This window comes from Eumetopias jubatus, unplaced genomic scaffold, assembly GCF_037043125.1.
Source record: "Eumetopias jubatus isolate StellerSeaLion01/CBP00866 unplaced genomic scaffold, mEumJub1_p1.0 scaffold_13, whole genome shotgun sequence".
NCBI lineage: Eukaryota > Metazoa > Chordata > Mammalia > Carnivora > Otariidae > Eumetopias > Eumetopias jubatus.
Window position 1 is genome coordinate 38,454,847 of NW_028274819.1, and position 17,204 is coordinate 38,472,050.

Consider the following 17,204-nt stretch of genomic DNA (forward strand, 5'->3'; position numbering starts at 1 on the left):
CTAGCTACAAAACAAGAAAGAGCATCAAATGTGAGCCAATTTGGAACTAAAACATCTGGACAAATTTGTTGAATCTTAGAAACACGGAAAATACGAACCATGAGAGATGATGGACTCTGAAAAACAAACTGAGGGTTCTAGAGGGGAGGGGGGTAGGGGGATGGGTTAGCCTGGTGATGGGTATTGAGGAGGGCACGTTCTGCATGGAGCACTTGGTGTTATGAACAAACAATGAATCATGGAACACTGCACCAAAAACTAATGATGTAATATATGGTGATTAACATAACAATAAAAAATTAAAAAAAAAAAGAAACACGGAAAATAAGGGAACATGGAAAAACCATGTGTGTATATATGGGTATGTATGTGTATGGATGTGTACATACGTATATACATGAATTACCACCCTGAAAATGACACGTTTGCATATTTATGACAAAAGGATTGAAAGCCAAATAAAGCAAACACCTATAAATATACCACCCAGCTTAAGAACTAAAACATTATTATAGTTGAAGCCTTCTGAGTGTCCATACCTAATTTCCCTTCCTTGCTCAGAAGTAAACACTTGTGAATTTAGTGCTTATTCTCATGCATTTTTTTACATATATGGATGTATAAATAAGCAATATATTGAAATGCTTTGTATTTTTTAAAGACTTATTTTAGAAAGAGAGCACAAGTGGGGGGAGGGGCAGAGGGAGAAAGGAGAAAGCAGACTCCCCACTGAGTGGAGAGCCCAACCCAGGGCTCAATCTCGGACCCCAAGGTCATGACCTGAGAAGAAACCAAGAGTCAGACACTTGACTGAGTCACCAAGGCATCTCCTGAAACATTCTGTATTTTTCAATTATTTCATATCTTAGTTTTCTCCTGCAACTTTATTCAATTTCAGTTTTAGTGTTTGATTCTACTACAATTCAAACATTATCCTATCGGTAGACAACATTTCCTCCCCCTATTTTTGAAAGTAAAAGTTCTTGTGATGATGACTGTACATTCTATCTTCTTGGGTACATGACTGAAAGTTTCTTCAATGTGTATAGAGGTTGCTGCAGTCCTGTGTCATGAGATATACATACCTTAAATTTTACACAAGAACTCATTTCCCCTCTTAGTGGCTCTACCAATTCAAGTTTCCACCACAGTGGTTCAATTAACCTCTCTCACACATAACATCAGCGGATTTTCTTTTTCACTTCTGCCAGGCTAATGGGTAAGAAATGGTATTTTGTAATGCTTTTAACTTGCACTTCCAAAATAACAATTGAAATTGAATTCCTTTTAATAAATTCATTGGCTATTCCACCTTGGAACACTGCCTTTTTACATATTTTGCCTGATTTCTTATTCAGTTATGAGCTTCTTTCTGATTTTAGCATTTCTTTAATGGATATTATTCTTTGCTAATCTGGTTGCCAAGATCTTTGATAAACCTATTAAACTTGTTTTGTATACTAAATTTCTCAGTATTATCTTTAATGGCTTTATAGTTACTATTGCTTAAATTCTTTCCTGCCTTGAGATCATAGACATATGGTTCCCATGTTGTCTTCTGAAACTCGCAAAGTTCACATTTAGGCATTTAATTCAATTGTAATCCTAAATGATTTTTGTGTATTGTTTCCAAATATATTAAAGCTTTTCCTGACACCATACACAAAAATCAGTTACGTCAATTAGTGCATACATGAAATATTCAAGTCAATTTTTCTAACCATTTATTGAGGAATATATCTTTTCCTCATAGATCAGGAATGCCACTTCAGTTATGTATCAAGTTTCCAAGTTTTTACATGTAGTCTCTCTTCCTGGCCTGTGCATGCTATTATTTTGGTTCATGTGCCAACCCTCGCATAAAGATCAAACTGTTGAGCACTATCACCTTATATAATAAGCCTTCATATCTAAAAGAAAAAGTCATTCCTTTTACATCTTTAGAAATATTATTCTTGGTCTTTGCTCTTCCATATGAATTTTAAAATCAGCTTGCCAATTTCATCAGAAAATAAAATCCTGCTGGGAATTTATTACAAAGTCATTCAATCAAGAAATCAATTTGCGAAGAAGTGAGATTTTTAAGCCTTCCTCTCCCACCCGCCCTCATTTAGGTCTTCTCTAATGATTTTTAATAAAGTTTTTAATTTGTTCCATAATGGTTATGCATCTATCTTGATTTGTTCTTAAGTGCTAATTTTTTTATATTATAAATGAAATATTCTATTTCACAGCACTTTTGTTGCTAATTTTTTCAGCAATACAACTGATGGTCTTTAATTTTTACATCCAGCACTCTTTCTGAACAACCTTAGTAATTCTAATAAATTGTGAATCCTATTTTCTTTGTAGATACTTACATAATTTGTAAAGAACTATATTTTTTATAGTCCTTAAGGTTTTGTTTTTTGGGGTTTTTTTGTGTGTGTGGGGCTGGTTTGGTTTTTTTTTTTTTTCCCCCCAGAAGGACCTACAGTACCATGTTGAAAATAAATTATGGTAATACAGTTTCTTTTTCGATTGCAGATTTTAACAGGAATTTTCTTAATATTTAAATCATAAATGATTTCTTTGTGTTTTTATGCACACTTTCAAGTTTAATGAAATTTCCTTCTATTCCTATTTTGCTAAGAATTTATCACGAGTCATTACTGAATTTATCTAGTGCTTTTTGTGCCTCTTCAGATAACCATACATTTTTGTTTAATGTGAATTTTATTAGTTTATTCATAAAAATAGATTTGCATTGTTGAAATAGCCAGCTTGGTCTCTCTCACATAGGCAGATACACACAGCTAGATTTGGCTTGCCCCTACCATTTTTTTTTCCTTAAAATTTTTAATCCCTGTTCAATAGTACTTTGGCTTATACAATTCTTTTCTTATAAAATCCACGTCCACTTTGGAAATCAAGGTGTTAGTGTTCTCATTCATTCTCTTCTCCATAAGAATTTACTTAAGATTAGAATCATTTCCTTGGATGTGATAGAACTCCCCTGTAAAACTGTCTGAACCCAGTAGTTATTTGGTGGAGGGACATGGCAAATTGTGGAAAACGGTCACAATCCTTTGCTCTTTGCTGGATTGCTGCCCTGTACAATGGGAATTTGTACTATTTCCCCTCAAAAAGATGGAAAATATTTCCCATACCCTTGAATCTGGCCTTTTAACTTGCATTGGTCAATATAATGAAGCAATATAACAATGTATAACTTGCAAGCCTTAGCTTCAAAAGACTGTGCACATTTCTGCTCCAGCTCCGGAAATCCTGATCAGCCACCATGTAAACAAGCTTGGGCTAGACTGCTAGAAAATAAGAGATGACATGACACAGAGATGAACCATCCCTGCAAAGTCCATTCCAGTCCAGCCAGCCCCCAGAACCAGCAGCTGACCAAAAATACATGAGTGAACCCACTCAGAAGAGACGGATCATTCAGCTCAGCCCAGGCCAAAGTACAAAATTGTAAGCTGTTTCAAGCCATTAAGCTTTGAGTCCCTCTACTATGCATTGAAAACTAACTGATAGAGATGCCGTGTCATGAATCCCTTAGAATATATTCCTTTCCATCTCTAAAGTCCATTTTGATAATACATGTATTTAGGAAATTGCCCATTTTTCTCTAATTTTCCATTTCAAAAAAAAATTAGTGATTACCGTTTAAGCATTCATAGTATTTGGTTTCTTATTTTTTTCTCATTTTTCTTGCTCAAACTTCAATTTGTCTTTTCAAATAACCAAACTGTGTTTTTCTTGATCTTCTCTATCATATCCTACCCATTATTACCATTTCTGTTCTGTTCTTATATGCTAATGTTCTCATGCCTTTTACTCTCTTAGGTTTATTCTGATTTCCATTTGCTAACATCTTTTAATTTTTTATTGTTACGTTAATCACCATACATCAGTTTTTGATGTACTGTTCCATGATTGTTTGTGCATAACACCCAGTGCTCCACGCAGAATGTGCCCTCTTTAATACCCATCACCAGGCTAACCCATCACCCCACCCTCCTCCCCTCTAGAACCCTCAGTTTGTTTTTCAGAGTCCATCGTCTCTCATGGTTCGTCTCCCTCTCCGACTTACTCCGCTTCATTCTTCCCCTCCTGCTATCTTTTCTTTTTTCTTAACATATGTTGCATTATTTGCTTCAGAAGTACAGATCTGTGATTCAACAGTCTTGCACAAATCACAGCGCTCATCATAGCACATGCCCTACCCAATGTCTATCACCCAGCCACCCCATCCCTCCCACCCCCCACCACTCCAGCAACCCTCAGTTTGTTTCCTGAGATTAAGAATTGCTCATCTTAGTGAGGACATATGATAAATGTCTTTCTCTGATTGACTTATTTAACTCAGCATAACACCCTCCAGTTCCATCTATGTCATTGCAAATGGCAAGATCTCATTCCTTTTGATGGCTGCATAATATTCCATTGTGTATATATATCACCTCTTCTTTATCCACTCTTCTGTCGATGGACATCTTGCCTCTTTCCAGCTTGGCTATTGTGGACATTGCTGCTGTAAACTTTGGAGTGCACGTACCCCTTCGGATCCCTACATTTGTATCTTTGGGGTAAATACCCAGTAGTGCAATTCCTGGACCGTATGGTAGCTCTATTTTCAACTGTTTGAGGAACCTCCATACAGTTTTCCAGAGGGGTTGCACAAGCTTGCATTCCCACCCACACTATAAGAGGGTTCCCCTTTCTCCACATCCCCGCCAACATCTGTCGTTTCCTGACTTGATAATTTTAGCCATTCTGACTGGTGTGAGGTGGTATCTCATTGAGGTTTTGATTTGGATTTCCCTGATGCCGAGCGATGTGGAGCACTTTTTCATGCGTCTGTTGGCCATCTGTTGGATGTCTCCTTTGGAAAAATGTCTGTTCATGTCTTCTGCCCATTTCTTGATTGGATTATTTGTTCTCTGGGTGTTGAGTTTGATAAGTTCTTTATAGATTTTGGAAACTAGCCCTTTATCTGATATGTCATTTGCAAATATTTTCTCCCATTCTGTCGGTTGTCTTTTGGGTTTGTGGACTGTTTCTTTTGCTGGGCAAAAGCTTTTTATCTTGATGAAATCACAATAGTTCATTTTTGCCCTGGCTTCCCTTGCCTTTGGCGATGTTTCTAGGAAGAAGTTGCTGCGGCTGAGGTCGAAGAGGTTACTGTCTGTGTTCTCCTTTAGGATTTTGATGGACTCCTATCTCACGTTTAGGTCTTTCAACCATTTGGAGTCTATTTTTGTGTGTGGTGTAAGGAAATGGTCGTTTCATTCTTCTGCATGTGGTGGTCCAATTTTCCCAACACAATTTGTGGAAGAGACTGTCTTTTTTTCCATTGGACATTCTGTCCTGCTTTGTCAAAGATGAGTTGACCATAGAGTTGAGGGTCCATTTCTGGGCTCTCTATTCTGTTCCATTGATCTATGTGTCTGTTTTTGTGCCAGTACCATACTGTCTTGATGATGACAGCTTTGTAATAGAGCTGGAAGTCCAGAATTGTGATGCCGCCAGCTTTGCTTTTCAATATTCCTCTAGCTATTCGGGGTCTCTTCTGGTTCCATACAAATTTTAGGAAGATTTGTTCCATTTCTTTGAAAAAAGTGGATGGTATTTTGATGGGGATTGCATTGAATGTATAGATTGCTCTAGGTAGCACTGACATCTTCACAATGTTTGTTCTTCCAATCCATGAGCATGGAACATTTTTCCATTTCTTTGTGTCTTCTTCAATTTCTTTCATGAGTATTTTATAGTTTTCTGAGTACAGATCCTTTGCCTCTTTGGTTAGATTTATTCCTAGGTATCTTATGGTTTTGGGTGCAATTGTAAATGGGATCGACTCCTTGATTTGTCTCTTTTCTGTCTTGTTGTTGGTGTATAGGAATGCCACTGATTTCTGTGCATTGATTTTATACCCTGCTGCTTTACTGAATTCCTATATGAGTTCTAGCAGTTTTGGGGTGGAGTCTTGTGTTTTCCACATACAGCATCATATCATCTGCAAAGAGTGAGAGTTTGACTTCCTTTTTGCCGATTTGGATGCCTTTGATATCTTTTTGTTGTCTGATTGCTGTGGCTAGGACTTCTAATACTATGCTGAATAGCAGTGGTGATAGTGGACATCCCTGCCGTGTTCCTGACCTTAGGGGAAAAGCTCTCAGCTTTTCCCCATTGAGAATGATATTCGCCCTAGGTTTTTCATAGATGGCTTTTATGACATTGAGGTATGTACCCTCTATCCCTATACTCTGAAGAGTTTTAATCAAGAAAGGATGCTATATTTTGTCAAATGCTTTTTCTGCATCTATTGAGAGGATCATGTGTGTCTTGTTCTTTCTTTTGTTAATGTATTGTGTCACGATTGATTTGCGGATGTTGAAGCAGCCTTGCAGCCCAGGGATAAACCCCACTTGGTCCTGGTGAATAATCCTTTTAATGTACTGTTGGAACCTATTGGCTAGTAGTTTGGTGAGAATTTTTGCCTCCATGTTCATCAAGGATATTGGTCTGTAATTCTCCTTTTTGATGGGGTCTTTGGTTTTGGGATCAAGGTAATGGTGGCCTCATAAAGTGAGTTTGGAAGTTTTCCTTCCATTTCTATTTTTTGGAACAGTTTCAAGGGAAATAGGTATGAATCCTTCTTGAAATGTTTGGTAGAATTCCCCTGGAAAGCCATCTGGCCCTGGGCTTTTGTTTGTTGGGAGATTTTTGATGACTGCTTCAATTTCCTTAGTGGTTATAGGTCTGTTTAGGTTTTCTATTTCTTCCTGGTTCCATTTTGGTAGTTGATATATCTCTAGGAATGCACCCATTTCTTCCAGGTTATCTAATTTCCTGGCATAGAGTTGCTCATAATTATGTTCTTAAAATTGTTTGTATTTCTTTGGTGTGGGTTGTGATCTCTCCTCTTTCATTCATGATTTTGTGGGTTTGGGTCATTTCTCTTTCCTTTTTGGTAAGTCTGGCCAGCGGTTTATCAATCTTGTTAATTCTTGCAAAGAACCAGCTCCTAGTTTCGTTGATCTGTTCTACTGTTCTTTTGGTTTCTGTTTCATTGATTTCTGCTCTGATCTTTATTATTTCTCTTCTCCTGCTGGGTTTAGGCTTTCTTTGCTGTTCTTTCTCCAGCTCCTTTAGGTGTAGGGTTAGGTTGTGTATTTGAGACCTTTCTTGTTTCTTGAAAAAGGCTTGTATTGCTATATACTTTCCTCTCAGGACTGCCTTTGCTGTATCCCAAAGATTTTAAACAGTTGTGTTTTCATTTTCATTGGTTTCCATGAATTTTTTTAATTCTTCTTTAATTTCCTGGTTGACCCATTCATTCTTTAGTAGGATGCTCTTTAGCCTCCACGTATTTGAGTTCTTTCCGACTTTCCTCTTGTGATTGAGTTCTAGTTTCAAAGCATTGTGGTCTGAAAATATGCAGGGAATAATCCCAGGCTTTTGGTACCAGTTGAGACCTGATTTGTGACCTAGGATGTGATCTATTCTGGAGAATGTTCCATGGGCACTAGAGAAGAATGTGTACTCCGTTGCTTTGGGATGGAATGTTCTGAATATGTCTGTGAAGTCCATTTGGTCCAGTGTGTCATTTAAAGTCTTTATTTCCTTGTTGATCTTTTGCTTAGATGATCTGTCCATTTCAGTCAGGGGGATGTTAAAGTCCCCCACTATTATTGTATTGTTGTCAATGTGTTTGCTTTTGTTATTAATTGCCTTAAATAATTGGCTGCTCCCATGTTAGGGGCACAGATATTTACAATTGTTAGATCTTCTTGTGGGGTAGACCCTTTAAGTAGGATATAGTGTCCTTCTTCATCTATTACACTCTTTGTTTTAAAATCTAATCTGTCTGATATAAGGATTGCCACCCCAGCTTTCTTTTGGTGTCCATTAGCATGGTAAATGGTTTGCCACCCCCTTTCAATCTGGGGGTGTCTTTGGGTCTAAAATGAGTCTCCTGGAGACAGCATATGGATGGGTCTTGTTTTTTAATCCAATCTGATAGCCTGTGTCTTTGATTGGGGCATTTAGCCCATTTACATTCAGGGTAACTATTGAAAGATATGAATTTAGTGCCATTGTATTGCCTGTAAGGTGACTGTTACTGTATATTGTCTGTGTTCCTTTCTGATCTATGCTGCTTTTAGGATCTCTCTTTGCTTAGAGGACTCCTTTCAATATTTCTTGCAGGGGTGGGTTCATGTTTGCAAATTCCTTTAGTTTTTGTTTGTCCTGGAAGCTTTTCATCTCTCCTTCAATTTTCAATGACAGCCTAGCTGGATATAGTATCCTTGGCTGCATATTTTTCTCATTTAGTGCTCTGAAGATATCATGCCAGTCCTTTCTGGCCTGCCAGGTCTCTGTGGATAGGTCTGTTGCCAGTCTAATGTTTCTACCATTGTAGGTTACATATCTCTTCTCCCGAGCTTTCAGGATTTTCTCTTTGTCTCTGAGACTCGTAAGTTTTACTATTAGATGTCGGGGTGTTGACCTATTTTTATTGATTTTGAGAGGGGTTCTCTGTGCCTCCTGGATTTTGATGCCTGTTTCCTTCCTCACATTAGGGAAGTTCTCTATTATTTGCTCCAATGTACCTTCTGCCCCTCTCTTTCTTCTTCTTCTGGGATCCCAATTATTCTAATGTTGTTTCATCTTATCGTATCGCTTATGTCTCGAATTCTGCCCTCGTGATCCTGTAGTTATCTTTTTCTCAGCCTCTTTATTTTCCATCATTCGGTCTTCTATATCACTGATTCTCTCTTCTGCCTCATTTATCCTAGCAGTTAGCACCCCCATTTTTTATTGCACCTCATTAACAGCCTTTTTGATTTCGACTTGGTTAGATTTTAGTTCTTTTATTTCTCCAGAAAGGGTTTCTCTAATAACTTCCATGCTTTTTTCAAGCCCAGCTAGTATCTTTAAAGTCATGATTCTAGGTCCGACATCGTACTAATGTCCATATTGAGTAGGTCCCTGGCTGACGGTACTACCTCTTGTTCTTTTCGCTGAGGTGATTTTTTTTCGTCTTGTCATTTTGTCCAGAAGAGAATAGATGAATGAGAGAACAAAATGCTAACAGGTTAACAACGTCCCCAGCAAATATACTCTATAGAAATCAGAAAAGACCTGACACCAGGGGAAAAGAAAGGGAAAGAAAGAAAAAAGAAAAAGAATGAAAAAAAAAAAGAAAAAGATAAAAATAGAAACAAAACAATAAAAAAAACAGAATATGATCAAATATGATCAGGCTAGTGCATAGATCAGTGCCACACACTAGATTTTGGGTGTATTTTGGTCTGTTAGAATAAAGTGCCTCCTAAAATTTTAAAGGAAGATTTATCTATGTACAAAATAAGGGTTGATACAATGAAGGGATGGAAGAAAAGAATTGATACGATAAGTTGTTTGAAAAAAGAAAGAAGATTTAAAAAAAAAAAAAAAGGAAAAAGGGAGAGAATGTGGTCAGGCAGGAGACTAGAACCAAACCATACACTAGTGATTTAGGGTATATTTTGATATTAGAAGAAACTGTATCTCAAAATTTTAAAGGGAGAACTTATATATATATATATATATATATATATATATATATATGCCAAAAATAAGGGTAACTACTATGAAGGGATAAAATATGACTCTAAAAATGAAAAATAAAAAATGTTTTTTTAAAAAAGGGATTGATAAGATGTTGGTTGAAAAGGGGAAAAAGAAAAATTCAAAAAAAAAAAAGTTAAAAAACTAACTTTGAAAAACTAATGAATCATGGTAAAAAAAAGCCATGAATTCTATGTGCAGTATTCCCCTAGCGCTGGAGTTCTCCCGTTCTCCTTGATCGGTAAACTTGGTCTTGGCTTGCTGGCTGTTCGTGCTGATCTTCTGGGGGAGGGGCCTGTTGCCATGGTTCCCAAATGTCTTTGCCGGAGGCAGAATTGCCCCGCCCTTGTCGGTCTGGGCTAAGCAAGCTGCTTGGGTTTGCTCTCAGGAGCTTTTGTTCCCTGCAAGCTCTCCGCACAGCTTTGGAGGACCAGGGTGAAAATGGTGGCCTCCCACTCTCTGCCTGGAGGAGCTGAGAACTCGGGGCCCTGCTCCTCAGTGCGCCCCCAGAGAAAAGCAGTCAATCACTCCCGTGTCCCCGGTCTCCGGCCGCACTCCGTGCTCACCCGGCCTGTGACTGAGCATTTCTATCTCTGGCACCCGACCCCGTGTGGAGTCTCCAAACCCAGCAGATCCCTGCGGTGTGCTCCCGCGCCGCTCCTCCTGGGGGACGGAGGGGAGTCTCCCCGGATCTGACGCTTGTTGGGTCCCTGCTGGAGGATCAGTGGCCCGACTGGGCCGCGGATCACAGTTTATGGCAACCCCGAGCTGAGAGCCCGTGCCTCGGCTCCATCTCTGCAGCCGGCTTCCCCGTTCCGATACCTGGGAGCTCTGCTGCGCTCAGGCACCCCCAGTCTTTCTGTGACCCCGAGGGTCCTGAGACAACACTGTCCTGCGAGGGTTCCACCCCCCACTTAGCCACTGGAGCGACATCCCTCAGGGAAGCTGACTTCTTAAAGTTCCGATTTTGTGCTCTGCGGCTCTATCACTTGCCAGAAGTGGTGGAGGCCCCCTCCCTCGCCGTCTATCCTCCCGAATATCGCCTCGAATTCACTTTTCCACACGTCCTACCTTCCAGTAAGTGGTCGCTTCTCTGTTCAGAGAGTTGTTGCTACTCTCTTCTTCAATCTCCTGTTGAGTTCGTAGGTGTTCAGAATGGTTTGATCCCTATTCAGCTGAATTCCTGAGACCAGACGAAATCCAGGTCTCCTACTCCTCCGCCATCTCCTGAAGAATCCATTTGCTAACATCTTAAGTTGGCGGTTTTATTCTTTGAATTTCTTGCCTTTTCTGCCTTCATAGGATATATTTTCAATAGCTTCCATTCTAGAGCATGACTTTTTACGCTTACGTGTTTTGAAAAAGAAAAAAAGTTGCAAATTTTAACACATTCCAATATATCAACCTTTTTCTTTTTAGTTATTACTTTTATGTCTTATTTAAGAATTATTTTTCTTACATCAAGGTCAAAGATATTTTCCTATGCTATCTTTTTAGGCTTTACTCGTTTACCTTTCAGATTTACATCTATAATCCCCTGGAATTGATTTTGCATGTCATGTGCAATAAAGGTCAAAATTAGCTCTTTCCTCATAGGGATATTCGGTTGACCTAGAACCCTGTAGTGAAAAGACCATCCTTCCAGAGTATTCTGTAATGCTGCAATGTAGACTTTCAGGTTATATATTAGGTGTATGCCTCTTTTAAATGGTAATGTTAAAAAATCTTAAATAAAAAATGGTAATATTATGTGGTAAATTTGGGGGCCTTGAAGTGTGATAATGCCAGAGCATTCTACAGCTTCCTTTAGTCTGGTCTTTTTTTTTTAACCACTTCACTATCAACACTTAGGAATCCTTTCTCGTTTTCAGTTTTTATTTAAGATTCCTTTATTCCTGCACCTCCTCAATTCGTTCTACCTTGTATTTGCCCTTTTCCTTTCCTACGAGGAAAGATTCGGCTTTCGTTCAAGGACCTTTCTACCATCCCTGTCCAGTTTTAGTCTAGTGATAAGCACCTTGCTAGGGGAATGCCCACGGGACAGTTGTGCCCTCTGCCTTCTCTGGCTGCACTCGTTCAGTGTAGATGACACATGTCTTCCTGTAAACCTGGATGACTTTGCCAGTTTGCTGACCTTCGTAGTGTCCTCACACAACCTGTCCCTCATCCTCCTTTCACGTGGGCACAGATCACAGTCTCCTACTTCTGTCTCGACTCTTTGGGAGGGAAGACATAACCTTACTGCAAATGTGGGAAGATGCATTGTTACAGTTCTCACTCCAGTCAGAAGTCACAAAGGGACTGAACTTCATTTTGGCCAGCGGAGCCTCAGCAATGGCCGCAAGAGCAAAGATGGCATCTTTATTTTTAATTGTCTCAATATAAACAATATACATCAGGACTTGAGTTAGTATGAATCCAATATAGTACTCATACTTTTAACCATTAAGTGTAAATCACTTGATAGTAAATATTATGAACTGGAATTGTGTCTTTTTTCTCTTCTTATTTTGGGTTGATAGAACTTTTTTTTTTAATCTCAAATACTTAAATCCGGAAGTAATATTTCTATTATTTTGACGTTAAATTTTTAACATGTGAACTTAGTCTAAAGCTAGCCAATTTCTCTATTCATTTTTGGAATACAAGGCTTTAGAGTACTTTAAATCAGATAACCCCCCATCATCATTTTCTCTAATATTTTTAATTTTTTCCAAAATTGGGCATTATTTAATCAATGATTAAGGTTCATGTATATTCTCCATTCGTTCACCAATTTCCCTTGTATTTTATATTATATCTTTCTTCTGCAAAGTTTAATGAGGATCTATTAGTCATAAAATTGAGAGTTTTGTCTGTAAATTCTTATTTCATGTTCAAATGATAATTAAGCTGGGTATATGCTACTACATTTGGGAGTTATTTTCCCTGAAAACTTTGAAAATATTTTTTTATTATCATTTAGCTTCTGCTTTTACTGATTAAAAGCCAGCTGTTCAATTTATGTTATTCTTTTGTGGAAAATTTACCTTTTAAGGGTTACTGTTAATATCTTCTCTGTGTCTTTGGGATTCTACTATTCCAGTAATATATCTAAGTGTGGCTATTTATCTTGAGTAATAGATTAAAATGGTCCAAAATTCTTCCCCTCCTTATATCCATATCCTTACAATGTGACACAGCAGAGTCCTTTAAGAGATGGAGTCTATTTCTTTACCCCTTGACTATGAGTTTGGCTCTTGGTTATGACTTGCTTTGGACAATATTAGCAAACGTGATAAGGCAAGCTGAACCTTGAAAAGCAATAATACGCTAGAGCTTGCTCTCTTCTTACACTTGGAATCTTAGGACTGCCATGTGAATAAGCCTCTAGGCCACTAGAGAATGAGAGATCACATGGAGGAGAACCGAGGTACAGTAGTCAACAGCCAGCCTACTACGAGAGATGTGAAAAGGCCATCTTAAATCATCCTGCCTCCTGATTTGCCCAATGACCACTGACCACATGAGAGCCCAGTAGACATCAGCAGAGCCAGACCAGAAAAATCATCTAATCAACATGAAGAACTGTGACCTAATTAAACTCAGAAGCTTAAAAAATTGCTAAGTTTCTGGAGAGATAGCAATAGTTAATATACACTGTGACTACACTATTGAAATCATGAGAATTGATATCTTTTATCAATTTTAGAAAATTCTTAGCCATCCTACTTCTAATAGTACCTATAATCTCTTCTATAACCTTCTGGAGTTTTGAAATATATATGTATGAATATACACACATTAAAAACATCTATAACCTCTGTCTGTATTTGTGCTTCTTCTCTACAAGGGCTTTCCTATCTCCCTCTCTTTATCTTCACACTATAATTAGGTTAATTATTTTGACAGTATTTTCTGTTCTAAATGCTTTCCCCACCTGTACCTAATCTACCATTTAGCAGATTCAGTGAGGTTTTTCTCTTTCACTTCAATAACTATATTTCTTATTTCTGGAAGTTCTTTTTGGTTTTCCCCTCATCATATTTATACTCTCTAGTCCTCACACATTTGTTACTTTGTTTCTTTAAACACTTTAAAACATGGGGATTTTCAAAATTCTTTATCTTGTAATTCCAATTTCTGTAGCCCTTTGAGGGCTAATTCATTATTGCTCCTTCAAACCCGTACTCAGGATGGCTTAAAAATCCTATTCACATGAACTTAATCTCTGGGAATCCTGTTAGGTCTGCATAGAAGAAAACCTTCCCCAAAGGTCATTTTCTTCATCCAGAATCCCAAGGTTCCCAACCAAGGACCACTTTAAAATAGTTTCTTGAGCTTTAGGAGCAAAACAAACCCAAATTTCAAGGCTGCATGATGTCAGGACTATGGTTTCAAGTTCTCCCCAGGGAACTGGTTTTTCCTATGTAAAACTGAGGTGGAGAAAGACTACCTACTGGATTGCTTCCCATGGCTAAGTAGTAGACTTTTCTGCCTACCCCTTCGCTGGAGTTATAGTCTTCTAGGTTGTGGCCTTGTTTCAGAAGTTTCTGCCCGATCCTCCAATGTTGTATGATATCTAAGACACTCCTCCCATCCCACACAGACTGTTGAAATTTAAGGCTCTAACTGCGACTTCCATACATTGTTGTGGGATTGCAAAATAGTATAGCCAACTTAGAAAATGCACTGGTATTTTCTTATAAAGTTAAACATACACTTCATATACAGCCCAGCAATCCCACTTCTACATACCCAAAAGAAAACTTGTGTTCATATGAAAACCTGTATGCAAGTATTTTTAGTGGCTTTATTCATAAATGCCCAAATTGCAAAACAACCTAAAAGTCCATGAATTGAGGGATGGATAAACACACTGTAGTACCTCCATACTACAGAATTAGAGTACCATAAGAAGAATGAATCACTGATGGGTGAATCTCAACATACATACATACATGATTTATAGAACATTCTGGGAAAGGCAAAACTATAGGGCCAGACATCAGATCAGTAGTTGTTGGACACTGAGGATGAGGAGATGAACCAAAAGCATTACAATGGGGGGATTTTTGGAAGTGATGGAATGGTCCTTTATCTTCACTATGATGGTGTTTACATGATTATATCAATTTTCCAAAACTCAAAACTGTACATTTAGAGGAATGAATTTTGTTCTATGTAAATTATATATATATTTTTTAAGAAAAGCCCAGAACCAAATGGCTTCATCAGTGAATTTTACACATCATTTAAATAAGATTTGACACCTACCCTTCTCAAACCTCTCCCCCAAAATGAGGAAGTTTTCCCAAAATCCCCAACTAATTTAAGGAGATTAGCATTATCCTGATACCAAAATCAGGTAATACTACAAGAAACTACAGGCCAATAACCCTGATGAATATAAATGTAAAAATTAAAAACTTAGCAACTTGAATTCAAGGGCACATTAAAGGATCACACATTATGATCAAGCAAGATTTATCCCTGAAATGCAAATATGGTTCAATGCATGCAAATCAATAAATGTGACACATCCCAATAGAAAGATAAAAACCATATGATTGAGGCACCTGGGTGGCTCAGTCACCTTCAGCGCAGGTCATGACCCCAGGGTCCTGGGATCGAGCCCCGCATCGGGCTCCCTGCTCCACGGGAAGCCTGCTTCTCCCTCTCCCACTCCCCCTGCTTGTGTTCCCTCTCTGTCTCTCTGTCAAATAAATAAATAAAATCTTTTAAAAAACCATACAATTATCTTACAGATGCAGAAGTATTTGACAAAATACAACTTCGTGATAAAAAGACAAAAAATTGGGCAAAGGAACAAACTTGAACATGATAAAAGCCGTGTATGACAAGCCCACAGCTAACATCATATTCAACAGTGAAAGGTTAAAAGCTTTTCCTCTAAGATGAAAAACAAGGCAAAGGCACCAACTCCTATTCAACATAGTAACAGAAGTCCTCATGAGAGCAATCAGACAAGAAATAAAGGCATCCAAATCAGAAAGGACTAAGTAAAATTGTCTTTGTTTGCAGGTGATAGGACTTTACATATAGAAAATCCTAACTATTCCACCAAAAAACTTCTAAGTCAGTAAAGCTGCAAGATACAAAAAAACATACAAAAGTCAGTTCCATTTTAATATACTAACAATGGAATACCTGAAAAATGAAAGAATCCCATTCACAATAGCATCAAAAACAGGAAAATACTTAGGAATTTAGCCAAGGAAGAGAAAAATCTGCACAATGAAAACTACAAAACTTTGACGAAAAAGTTGAAGTAGACCCAAACAAATGTAAACATATCCCATATTCATAGATTGGAAGAATACTGTTAAAATGTGCAAAGCCATTTGTAGGTTGAGTGCAATCCTTATCAAAATTTAAATGGCATTTTTCAAACAAAAAAAAGAACAAAGACACTAAAATTTGTATGGAACCACAAAAGACTCCTAATAGCCAAAGTAATGCTAAGAGAAGAACAAACAAGGAAGCATCACATTTCCAGATTTCAAACTACATTAGACCTTTTAATGGTGCAAGGGTTAGAAGCACCAACCTCCATGCAGTCAAAAATGCACATGTAACTTCGGACTCCCCCAAAACTTAACTACCAATAACCTAGTATTGACTGTAATATCTAACCAGTAACATAAACAGTCAATACATATTTTATAAGCTATATGTATTATATACAGAAAACATTAATAAAATCCAAAGGGAAAATAGATTTATAGTACCACACTGCATTTATTAAAAAAATTCATATGTACGTGGACCCATGCAATTCAAACCCTTTAAGGTCAAAGGTCAACTGTATACTACAAAGCTACAGTAATCAAAGCAGTCCGGCAAAAAAAACAAAAAACAAAAAAAAAAAACAGACACAGAGACCAATAGAGCAGGATTGAGAGCCCAAAAATAAACCCCCGCACATACAACTACTTTTTGAAAAAGGAGTCAAGAATATTTAATAAGGATGGTCTCTTCAACAAATGGTGTTGGGAAAACTGGATAACCACACAAAGAAGTTGGATTACTGTATCACCACTAACAAAAATTTTAAATGGACTAAAAAATTAAACACAAGACCTGAAACCATAAAACTTCTAGAAGGAAACAGGGGGAAAGCTCCTTGGCATTGGTCTTGGCAATTATTTTTTGGATAGGACACCAAAAGCACAAGCAATAAAATCCAAAATAATGAGTAGATCTACAAATTAAAAAGCTTCTACACAGCCAAAGAATCAACAAAATGAAAAGAGACCCTGTGGAACGGGAAAAAAAACATTTGCAAATCAGCAATCTGGCATAAGTTTAATATTCAAAATATATATTTTTTTTTAAGATTTTTTTTATTTATTTGACAGAGAGAGACAGAGAGAGGGAACACAAGCAAGGGGAGTGTAAGACGGAGAAGCAGGCTTCCTGCTGAGCAGGGAGCCCAATGCGGGGCCCAATCCCAGGACCCTGGGATCATTACCTGAGCTGAAGGCACACGCATAATAACTGAGCCACCCAGGTGCCCCTAATATCCAAAATATATTTTAAAACTCCCACAATAGCAAAAAAGCAGATTAAAAAATGGGCAGAGGAACTCA

At 37.9% G+C, this 17,204-nt stretch overlaps 1 protein-coding gene and 1 pseudogene across 1 annotated transcript in view; both read right to left on the reverse strand.

Annotated features, from left to right (window-relative positions):
- The window catches only part of NELL1 (neural EGFL like 1), an 820,872-nt gene that overhangs the window by 645,655 nt on the left and 158,013 nt on the right, over positions 1–17,204 (reverse strand). The window lies entirely within an intron of this gene.
- LOC114219997 (large ribosomal subunit protein uL24 pseudogene) lies at positions 11,502–11,924 on the reverse strand (annotated as a pseudogene).